We start from the raw sequence: 10,677 nt of genomic DNA, 5'->3' as shown, positions 1-10,677 counted from the left end.
ACTTAGTGGAATCCCTTTCTATTCACATAACTGCATTTGTGATGGAGCTTTGACAGCTACAGTAACAGTCTATTGCTCGATCCATCTCCAATATCACGATGGACCGTGCCGGTGGCAAAGACCCGAGGGTGGAGAGGATCTTGAATGAATTCCATCATCATATTTATATGTTGTGTGTCTGTCCACTATGTCTGTTACTTTGTTATTCCCCCCCCCTATCTATGTAAAGCGACCTTGGGTCTCTTGAAAGGCGCTATATAAAATGAAGCTATTATTATTATTGTTATTATTATCACATCTGAGCGGGAGCTCACAAATAGACTGTTAGTCTCAGTGAAGTTTCAACGGAGGTCATCTATTCTAACCAACAAATTGAAGTAGAAAGCATTTCGTGACCAATCTTATTTGGAAACATGAAACACAAAATAATTCGCTTTTTATTTGAAACAATATTTAATCGCGTTTGGAGGTTGGTGTTTTGCGTCTGCCCCCCTGTGCCAAACAAGCAGGCCAACCTCTTGTTCGCGTGTGAGCCCGTTATAATTACACTACTGTCGCTATTTTATAATGAACTATAATGAATTACGGGTCATACAGAAGTCGAACACTAATGCACGGAAGCTTATTTCCGCCTTGAAACTAATGCAGAACTGAGGAGCGCTTATGCCGTAGTAACGATGTTCTACCACTGGGCGTCAGCTAAGTGTGCTCCGAGCTGTGCGTACACATAAGCACGGAGTCAAGTTCAAGTTGAAATTGATGAATCCCACTCTTTGCTTAGAAATGGTCGTACGCACAGGTTAAGCACAAATCTGTGCGTAAGTCGGGTTGATGAATGAGGGCCCTGGCCTATATTTGATTTCATAATTATATTATATTCTATTGTGCTTAACTTAGTTCATATTTCATTTTATATTACACCACCTCTTTATTGTGATTATAACCTAACCCAGCACCCAAAGGAGTGAAGGAGAGGAGTTATTTTTCATTTAATATTTAATATTTAATAATAATAATAATAATAACTTCGTTTTATATATATATATATATATATATATATATATATATAAAACGAAGTTATTATTATTATTATTATTATTATATATATAGCACCTTTCATAAAACCCAAGGTCGCTTATAGGGGAAACAAATTTAAAATAACAAACAGACACAACTTTCAAAGTGGGAAATTAGGGCTTAGCCTTATTTATAATAGCGTTCACTGCCAGACTTGGAGCAAATCCACTTCGCCTGGGGCTGCATATTTCTCAAACAAATCATATACCGTTTATATTTTCTGGTGTTCCAACAAAACCTCAATCAACAAAATCCGTCCATAGATTCTTGCTGTACATGACGAAATGTAAGGGAGCGTCCTTATTGCATAATACTACTGTACTATACTGTAACTTTTCCCGCAACAACACACTCCTCTTGACAATTTAGGCACTGTGCCAGTGAAGATATTTTTATAATTGATGAATATTTTGAGTGAGCAAGTTGTAATGTTTAGTTAGGATAATAGAACCTGCATTATACTCCAGAATAAACGTTTCATTGGCCTGCTTCCAGCATCTAATCCTCATGGACCCGACGACACATTATAAATTAAAAGTTTATTCTGGAGCATAAGTGTGCGGTGGTACAATTGGAACGTGAGTGCAGTCAATAATGATAATAATAATAAACGTATTTATATAGCACCTTTCATACATGGATTGCAGTGCTTTATATAATGAATACATAATAAAACAAGTAGCAAATAAAAGTTGCATCATGATGCAAAATCAATCAATCAATAACGCAGAAAACATTGGGAAAGCCGACACCGTTAAATAACAATATTTAAATAATAAATACGATTGCATGGGATGTCTGGGTGGCTGGCTCAATATCATCCTTGATTTCATCCAGAGTGATTTTCTCCTTCGAAATATTATTTCACTGTGACGCTGCAGTGACGCTGGCATGATGCCTCTTTATAGCGCTCAGGGATTTGCGCTTATTTTTGGACGAGGCTGGTACTGGTAATATGTGTTAAGTGGCTCAAACGGTCGCACCTGTGACATCTGCTTGGGGAATGACACCATGTCTTAAACACGAACGTGCGTTCCCGTCTAGGTCATTTGCATACAAAACAACTCCTCCAGAGCTCCTTATAAGGCAACTAATGACGCAGCCGCGTGAAAATGGAATTGCAGAAGTGCCTTGCGAGTCTTGCGACGCATCAAAATTAGATTAGATTAATGTATTGGCATCATATATAGTACAGCTCGTGGTACACCTGCCACAGCGCGCGCACACACACACGTGTGTGCAGTACTGTATATGAATGAATGAATGAAAACGTTATTTAACAGATTGCAGAATGGGTACAATACAGTACGGCTCAATACACACAATTGTTAACACTTTGCATGCCACGCCCGAGATCTCTCGGGTTTACCCCCCGCGGGTTGAATGCCCACTCACGAGAATTCTCGGATTTTCTCTCTTTTTTTTTTTTGCGAACTGAAATCATATCAACCGTGTCTACCGTTGGAAATTCAGCTACCTCAGGCGCTCGGATGTGAAATAAGCGCCCCCTATCGTCTCCCAGGTGGTAATTCACCCTTTTGGATTGAACTCAATGAAAATGAATGAGAAAAAAAAACCCGCACTCCACATTTTACACGCAGCCGGCATCTACCAGCTTCATGCTGGACTCTCGGAGCAGCGGGGAATATGTGTTATACAGTATACACAGTGAATCAATAAAAAGATCGATTTTTTCCGAATGGCGATCAGGAATTGGAATAATCCATTTGGATACCATCTGATCTCAGGTAAGGAATCTATGTTACAAGTCTAAGGATAATCAGACCCGTTTTCACGGATATAATAAGCTTTTATGTGATTATGTGATATGGCTGTTTGACTATGCGCGGCGTCAGGAAATAGGAGAAGCGATTTTCAGCGCGCGCCACGAGCGTGCATGTGTACACATATACTATCAATAATCTAGCGTTTATTTGAAAACGATTCATAAATAGGCCGAACAATGACAGCGTTCTAGAATATTCCAGTAAAAGGCGATTATCATGGAAACCTCTTTTTTCTCCGTGAAAACGAGGGGGTTTCTAAATGCTATATGAAACGGAAATGAACCGATAAAAAAACAATCTGCTTCGACAATGTTGACTGGAAATAGGTCATTGATAATGCGACGGGCAGATTAGACACATAGATAAAACATAGATTAGGCGATATTAACGTTAACATTGAAGTGGCCTTGGGCATTCAAGGGACTAATAAGGAATTAAACTTGGGCAGTCATTAAGGGGATGCAGACCAGAGAAAGACGTTTGTCTTGTTTACATAATATATATTATATTATATATATATATATATATATATATATATATATATATATATATATATATATATATATATATATATATATATATATATATATATATATATATATATATAGCCTACGGCGTAATGAATGAACACAGTATAGGCTCACTATTCCATTAATGACTTGTTTCATTAGGATCTAGTAGACACCACACACATGCTCTGCCCCACGCACAGCACAGGCACAGTCCGCATACATACATGTAGGGTAGAGCACACATATACAGCATCCACCAAATCCCAATGAAACAAGTAACCAGAATATATCAAGCCTATACCGTTCACTCATCAGACACGTAGGCCATACTGGCGCACACAAGACTTGTTATGGAATATTAATGCAGTCTATTTCCACCGATTAGCTTTAGTTTTTATTTATTTATTTATCCACTGTCATTTCAGTGTTGGTGTATAGGCTATATAGTGTATTTCAATATAAGTTTAATTGATTAATGATATATTCGAAGGAATGCAGGTTTATATCAAACAAAGGTCTGTCCCATTGTATACCATTAAAACAGATATGTAACAAATAAGAAATACAAATTCCACAGAAGGCATTCAATAATTATTATTTTCAATAATTTCACAATAATTGCATAATTGTGTTTGAATATCTGAGTAATTAAAGTAATTATACATTTGTCCAAAATAGCTGGTTCAGATATGGTTAATCCAGCTGCCCTGTGATCAGATGAATCCATATTATTTATTTTTCCGACATCAAATGCGTAATTTCTTATCGTACAAATATTGTCATATTTATTTTAATTATGATTAAGTAATTAATTCCAAAAAGGCCTGTAGCCTTGACATGAAGGAATCACTATGAGAACACAGTCTGTCAAGTTAATACAATTTTCAATTAGTCAATCAATCATAAGTGTGCTCCTCAGCACTCTTAAATCTGCTCTCAGCCACACTCAAATCTTATCTTAGGAAAATTTGGGGACTCGCGCTACCAGCCCTAATATGTCTTAAATGGGCAGAAATCTGCCTAAGAGGAAATGTTTGGTCGTAAATCCGTTCGGGAATGAGACCCATTGTTACTCAGCTGAAAGAGTTGTACCCTTCCTGCTGACTTGTTATACAGAACTTGTAAGTCTCTTTGGATAAAAGCGTCAGCTAAATGACTAAATGTAAATTATGTAAATGTAAACTAAATACACTTAAAGATGAACTGAAGCAAGGGGAGGCTTAGTGCCAATATATATTTTATCCCAATGAGTTTAACTATTGTTCAGGGACAGCATCCAACAAAAAATGCCTAAGCTGAAGTTCTGAGGCTGGGGCTGAATCCAAGTCAGCCAAAACACTGTAAAATGTATCCTCGCCCATAAAATCCTCTGCACTCATATTTTGTTGTAAACCAAGCTAGTTTACAATACAGGCGAAGATAACTACTTTTATTTTTGATGGGCTACTAGAAATCCAAGCTGTAGTTCTTCAAATAACGTGCCTGGTGTCGGAAGAACAACAGATTTTGCAACTGCGCCCCAAAGAGAACATCGCGAGAACAACTGCAGGTGTCTTTTCACACTCTACCCCTAATTTGGATAGTTTTCAAGTTTCTTTATTAGCTGTCATACAGAAATACAGAATACTTTTGCATGAAATGCTTCTTTCTGTTTTGCTCCTGAGAGTGTGCTAGATAAAATAACAAGATAGTATACAATAGTATAATATAAGTATAAAATAGAAAGTCCGTACGTAAACAAGTGTAAACAAAACAAAATTTTTCAATATACATATATACAGTATATGTACAGTCTATACAATGCAGATACAGTACAGTGTAGAAATGGTGAGGTATAGCTTAGCTTGTGGTGCCACCTTGTGGTGGTGAGGTGCAATGAGGTGCATGAGATTTATGCCAATAAATATAAAGTGTGTTAGTGGGTAAAGTGGGTGCTACAGTGTGTTGTTTATTTAAAGTGAGTGTGGGCGTGTGTTGTGGGTGTATTTGATGGTCTGTTATTGTTCATTGTTCATTGAGCATCCTGATGGCCTTGGGATAGCAGCTCCTGAGTCTCTCTGTGCTTGCCATGAGACTCCGGTATCGCTTGCCTGACCGCAGCAGTTCAAAGAGGCAGTTGTTTGGGTGGCTGGGGTGGGGTCTTTGATTATTCTCTTAGCCTTACCCATGCACCGCTTGTGGTAAATGTCCTGGAGAGTGGGAAGCCCCCCTCCAATTGTGCGTTCGGCTGAACGGGCCACTCTCTGTAGTCTGCTACGGTCTTGTGCAGTGCTATTCCCAAACCAGGAGGTGAACCAGGATGCTCTCTATTGTGCATGAGTAGAAGTTCTTGAGGATCTTCTGACTCACTTTTAACTTCCTTAGGCGCCAAAGGAAGTAGAGGCGTTGTCGTGCCTTCTTGATAACACTGTCAATGTGTGTGGTCCATGTCAAGTCCTTGGATATGTGGACTCCGAGGTACTTAAAACTGTTCACTCTCTCAACCGGTGCCCCGTCGATGCTGAGGGGGCTGTAGTCCCTGACCCCCGACCTCCTAAAGTCCACAATCATCTCTTTTGTTTTGCTGACGTTCAGGGAGAGGCTGTTTTCTTGACACCATCCCGCTAGAACCTTTACCTCTTCCAGGTAGGCCCTCTCGTCGTTTGCAGAGATCAGGCCCACCACTACTGTGTCGTCAGCAAATTTGATGATTGTGTTGTTGTTCCGCTGTGCCACACAGTCATGTGTGTACAGGGAGTAGAGGAGGGGACTCAGAACACAGCCCCGGGGGGCCCCTATGTTGAGAGTGATGGATGAGGAGGTGCAGTTGCCTGCTCTCACCACCTGGGGTCTGCCCGTCAGGAAGTCCAAGACCCACTGGCAGAGGTCATAGTTCAAGCCCAGGTCCCTGAGCTTGGCTATGAGTTTGGAGGGGACTATGGTATTGAATGCTGAGCTGTAGTCGATGAATATCATTCTCACATAGTTCCCCTGCCTGGATAGGTAGAGATAAGGTTTTAAATTGGCAAAGTGGTCCTTTAACCTCTGTTACCAAATTAGCTTGAAAGAGAACGTGGTAATAACGTTGAATCACATGTATAGGCCTACATAGCTTAGGGATAGCTCAGATTTTTGGAATCCGTATTTAGCATTGAGGAAATTCTCTCATACGGTACCCTGTTTTAGCCTGGTATCAGTATTGGTGCTCCCCCCTAGTATACAGTACAGACTGATATAGAGAGGTGGGGAAGAGACGAGCCAGACTTGAACTCACGGGGTCTGAGTCAGGGAGGCCACACCTCAGGGACGCGGGAAGTCCGCGGGAAGTGGGGGTGCTGAGATATAGATAGTTTTTGATTAATTTTTTTTTTATATATAATAATTTTTTAATTTTTTTTTATAAAATATATATATTATATAATTATACTTGTAGTTGTATTGTCTGCGAGACATCGCCACCACGCAACACGTCAAAATGCTCGCTATCTGCAAACAGCTCCACTGTCTGTGTGTATACCAGGGTTTCCGTTAGAAAAAATTGTTGCCGGCCTCAGTGTCCGGTAGATTTCAATCTACCGGTCAAATGACAGAAATTCCGGTCAGAGTTTATTGAGCAAACAATTGATAGGCAAAAGAATGACAACAAAACAAAAGAATGACATCATCAAGGCATGTAGATTTATAATATTTTTACTTAAAACTAGGCTACTTTTGCGTATAAAGTCATTATATTCCAAATAAAATAAGTCCAGAGACTCGTGCTGCTGCCGACTTTAAATCAAATAGGTGTCTGTGGGCAGTCGCCCGACATTAATAAACAACAGTCTGTTATAATCACATTTTTATGAGCTAACGAATTCCGTTATATTGGACATTTGTATTAATTATATCAAGCGAAGAACTGAGAAATTTGGCAGAGAGAGACGGCAACATTATCGTTGGTTTGCGTGACGACTCTCTCCACCTCGCAACGACTTATTTGCAAAGAGTATGGCGCTGCAGAGCAGCTGATTCAGCTGTTATTGGCTCTTTTCTGGGGACCGCACAGCAGCGCCCCCCACCCAACATTGAATTGAAAATGGCTGAATTGGAGTACTGCTGGAATACTGCATTGTGCTGATGCTGCTCCGGCTCTGCAGCTTCACAAAAGTTCGCACACCCAGCACTAAGCTCTCGCTGACAACGTCGTTGTCATTATTAGAAGCAACGAGGAAACAAATGTAATGATCGTTTCGTTCATCGCATAGGCTATTTAATTTTAGCCTATTTTAATACAATTCAAATAATCAAATTGTGCTTAGACTCAGGGAATTATTTTCACCGGACATTAAGACCGGAGAGATTAAATATGTCGGACTTCAACAGATTTTGCCGGTCAAATACCGGTAATTACCGGCTAACGGAAACGCTGGTGTATACTCTGCTTTGGTCAAATCACATTCAGCGTGGGTGGGGCCTGAGAGTGCTGGGGCTGACGTTCTGCAGATGGATACTATTGAGTCAGAGCGTTCAACAGGGTCTGAAACGTGTTATGAGGGGGTGCTGAGATAAGTGATAAAATAATAACGTCATAGGTTTACCACTCTGGTAAACCAACACTCTCGTTCACTAGAGGAGACCACGGCCCAACTCCACGCTCTCACGCTCAGCTCTGCGGAGCGTGCGAGACAAACAATGTAACCGTTTTGATGCACACATCACAGCCCAGCTTACCCCACCTGTTGCGCCCTCCCTCTGCAATTCGTTCCCTGCATACATGATCGCCGACATGCAAAAGGTCTTCGACCACCCTCCCGGGGGCTCGGATAGTTCTGCTGGCTTGTTCACGCCAGGGAAACCGCAGATATATTCCTTTACTGCGAATTCAGCGTCCCAAAACTATTCCAGGCTGCGTCTATTTTTTTACCAACGGATTTCCAGTTAAGCGTTGACGCTCCCAGGCTGCGTCTATTCGAATCCCAACCGGTTCATGCGTCGGCTACACACTGTTAATAACACTGCATTATCGAGACAGCGCCCCTATGAGGATCTGGCAATGAATTCCAAGAGTAGGGTAAATCTGCAGTGCCGCTCCGCTCTGTGACATTGAGTAGCCTCGGTTACAATGGAATAAAAGCCAAAACAACCTTGCAGTTGCAGTTACACTCCCCGCCAGCAGGGGGTGCTGCAGCCCCCGCCGCACCCCTACTTGCCGCGTCCCTGCCACACCTTGCTTCATTTTAACACCTGACCAGACAGGGGAAGATGCCAGCGCTGCAGTACGTACCACTCTCTCTCCCTCTCCCTCTCCCTCTCTCTCTCTCTCTCTCTCTCTCTCTCTCTCTCTCTCTCTCTCTCTCTCTCTCTCTCTCTCTCTCTCTCTCTCTCTCTCTCTCTCTCTCTCTCTCTCTCTCTCTCTCTCTCTCTCTCTCTCTCTCTCTCTCTCTCTCTCTCTCTCTCTCTCTCTCTCTCTCTCTCTCTCTCTCTCTCTCTCTCTCTCAATTCAATTCAATTCAATTCAATTCAATTCAATTCAATTCAATTCAAATCAAATGGGCTTTATTGACATGGGAAACATACGTTTACATTGCCAAAGCCAAACAAAACAAAGCAATCAAACAGAGAAAACAAAAGAAATCAGTACATTACAGACGGAATTTCGTGTACAGTCTTTATGGTGGTTGCATTCCGCTGGATGTCCTTTTCTTGTCACAGCAGGTCACAAATCTTGCTGCTGTGTTTGCACATTCTTGTATTTCTCCCAGTAGGTATGGGAGTTTTGAGTTATTGTCCATGTTTTCAAAGTCTCTTTGGGTGTTTGCAATTTGAGGGAAGTATATTTCTCTGATGTCTTGGTATAGTGGGCAGGTTGTTAAGAAGTGGAGCTCGGTTTCCACCTCATCTTGTGTGCAGTGGGTGCATAGTCTGTCTTCGCTTGGGAGCCAGGTCTGCCTATGGCGGCCTTTCTCAATGGCTAGGCTGTGCTCGCTGAGTCTGTACCTAGTCAAGGATCTTCTTAGTTTTGGGTCAGTCACAGTGCTCAGGTATTCTGCCACTGTGTACTCTCTGTTTAGGGCCAAATAGCATTTCAATTTGCTCTGTTTTTGGGTTGTTTCTTTCCAATGTGTCAGATAGTTTTCTTTTTGTTTTCTTATAATTTGATTTAGTCCAGTGTGGTTTCTGTCTGGTGGCTCTGCTTGTGTTTGTGAGCAGAGTCCCAGAACCATCTGGCTGAGTGGGCATCTATCAAGGGTCTCTCTGTGGGTGAGGGCTATGTTGTGGAGTGTGTCTGGGTCGCTTTCTTTTAGGTGGTTGTGGAATTTGAATGCTCTTTTTTGAATTTTGATGATTAGTGGGTATCTTCCTAGTTCTGCTCTGCATGCATTATTTGGCGTTTTCCGTTGGGTGCGGAGAATGGATTTGCAAAATTCTGCATGCAGAGTCTCAATTGGGTGTTTGTCCCATTTGGTGAAGTCTTGGTTTGCAAGTGGGCCCCAGACTTCACAACCATATAGGGAAATCGGTTCTATGACGGAGTCTAATATTTTGAGCCAGATTTTGATTGGAATGTCTAACTTGATGTTCCTTTTTATGGCATAAAAAGCCCTTCTTGCTTTGTCTCTCAGGTTGTTCACAGCTTGATTGAAGTTCCCTGTAGCACTGATGTTTAGGCCGAGATATGTGTAGTTTTTTGTGTGTTCTAGGGAAATTGTGTCTAGGAGGAATTTGTGTTTTTGTTGTTGTAGGCTGGGCCTTTTTTGGAATATCATAATTTTAGTTTTGTTTAGGTTTACTGTCAGTGCCCATGTCTGGGAGAATTTGTGCAGAAGGTCAAGGTGCTGTTGTAGCCCTTCTTTTGTTGGGGACAGCAGCACCAGGTCATCTGCAAACAGTAGGCATTTGACTTCTGTGTTTGCTAGGGGGATGCCAGGTGCTGCAGTTTGTTCCAATGTTTTTGCCAGTTCATTTATGTATATGTTGAAGAGGGTTGGACTCAAACTGCACCCCTGTCTAACCCCACGGCGTTGAGGGAAGAAGTCTGTGTGTTTTCCCTCAATCCTCACAGCACATGTGTTGTTGGTGTACATTGACTTTATGATGTCGTAGGTTTTCCCTCCAATGCCACTATCTAACAGTTTGTACAGCAGACCCTCGTGCCAAATTGAGTCAAATGCTTTTTGGAAGTCAACGAAACAGGAGTATACTTTGCTTTTATTTTTATTTATTTGGTTGTCGATTAGGGTGCTGAGGGTGAGAATGTGGTCTGTTGTACGGTGATTTGGTAGGAAGCCAATCTCTCTCTCTCTCTCTCTCTCTCTCTCTCTCTCTCTCTCTCTCTCTCT

The sequence above is a fragment of the Notolepis coatsorum genome, assembly GCF_963971535.1.
Source record: "Notolepis coatsorum genome assembly, chromosome: 14".
NCBI lineage: Eukaryota > Metazoa > Chordata > Actinopteri > Aulopiformes > Paralepididae > Notolepis > Notolepis coatsorum.
This window is presented reverse-complemented; position numbering follows the sequence as displayed.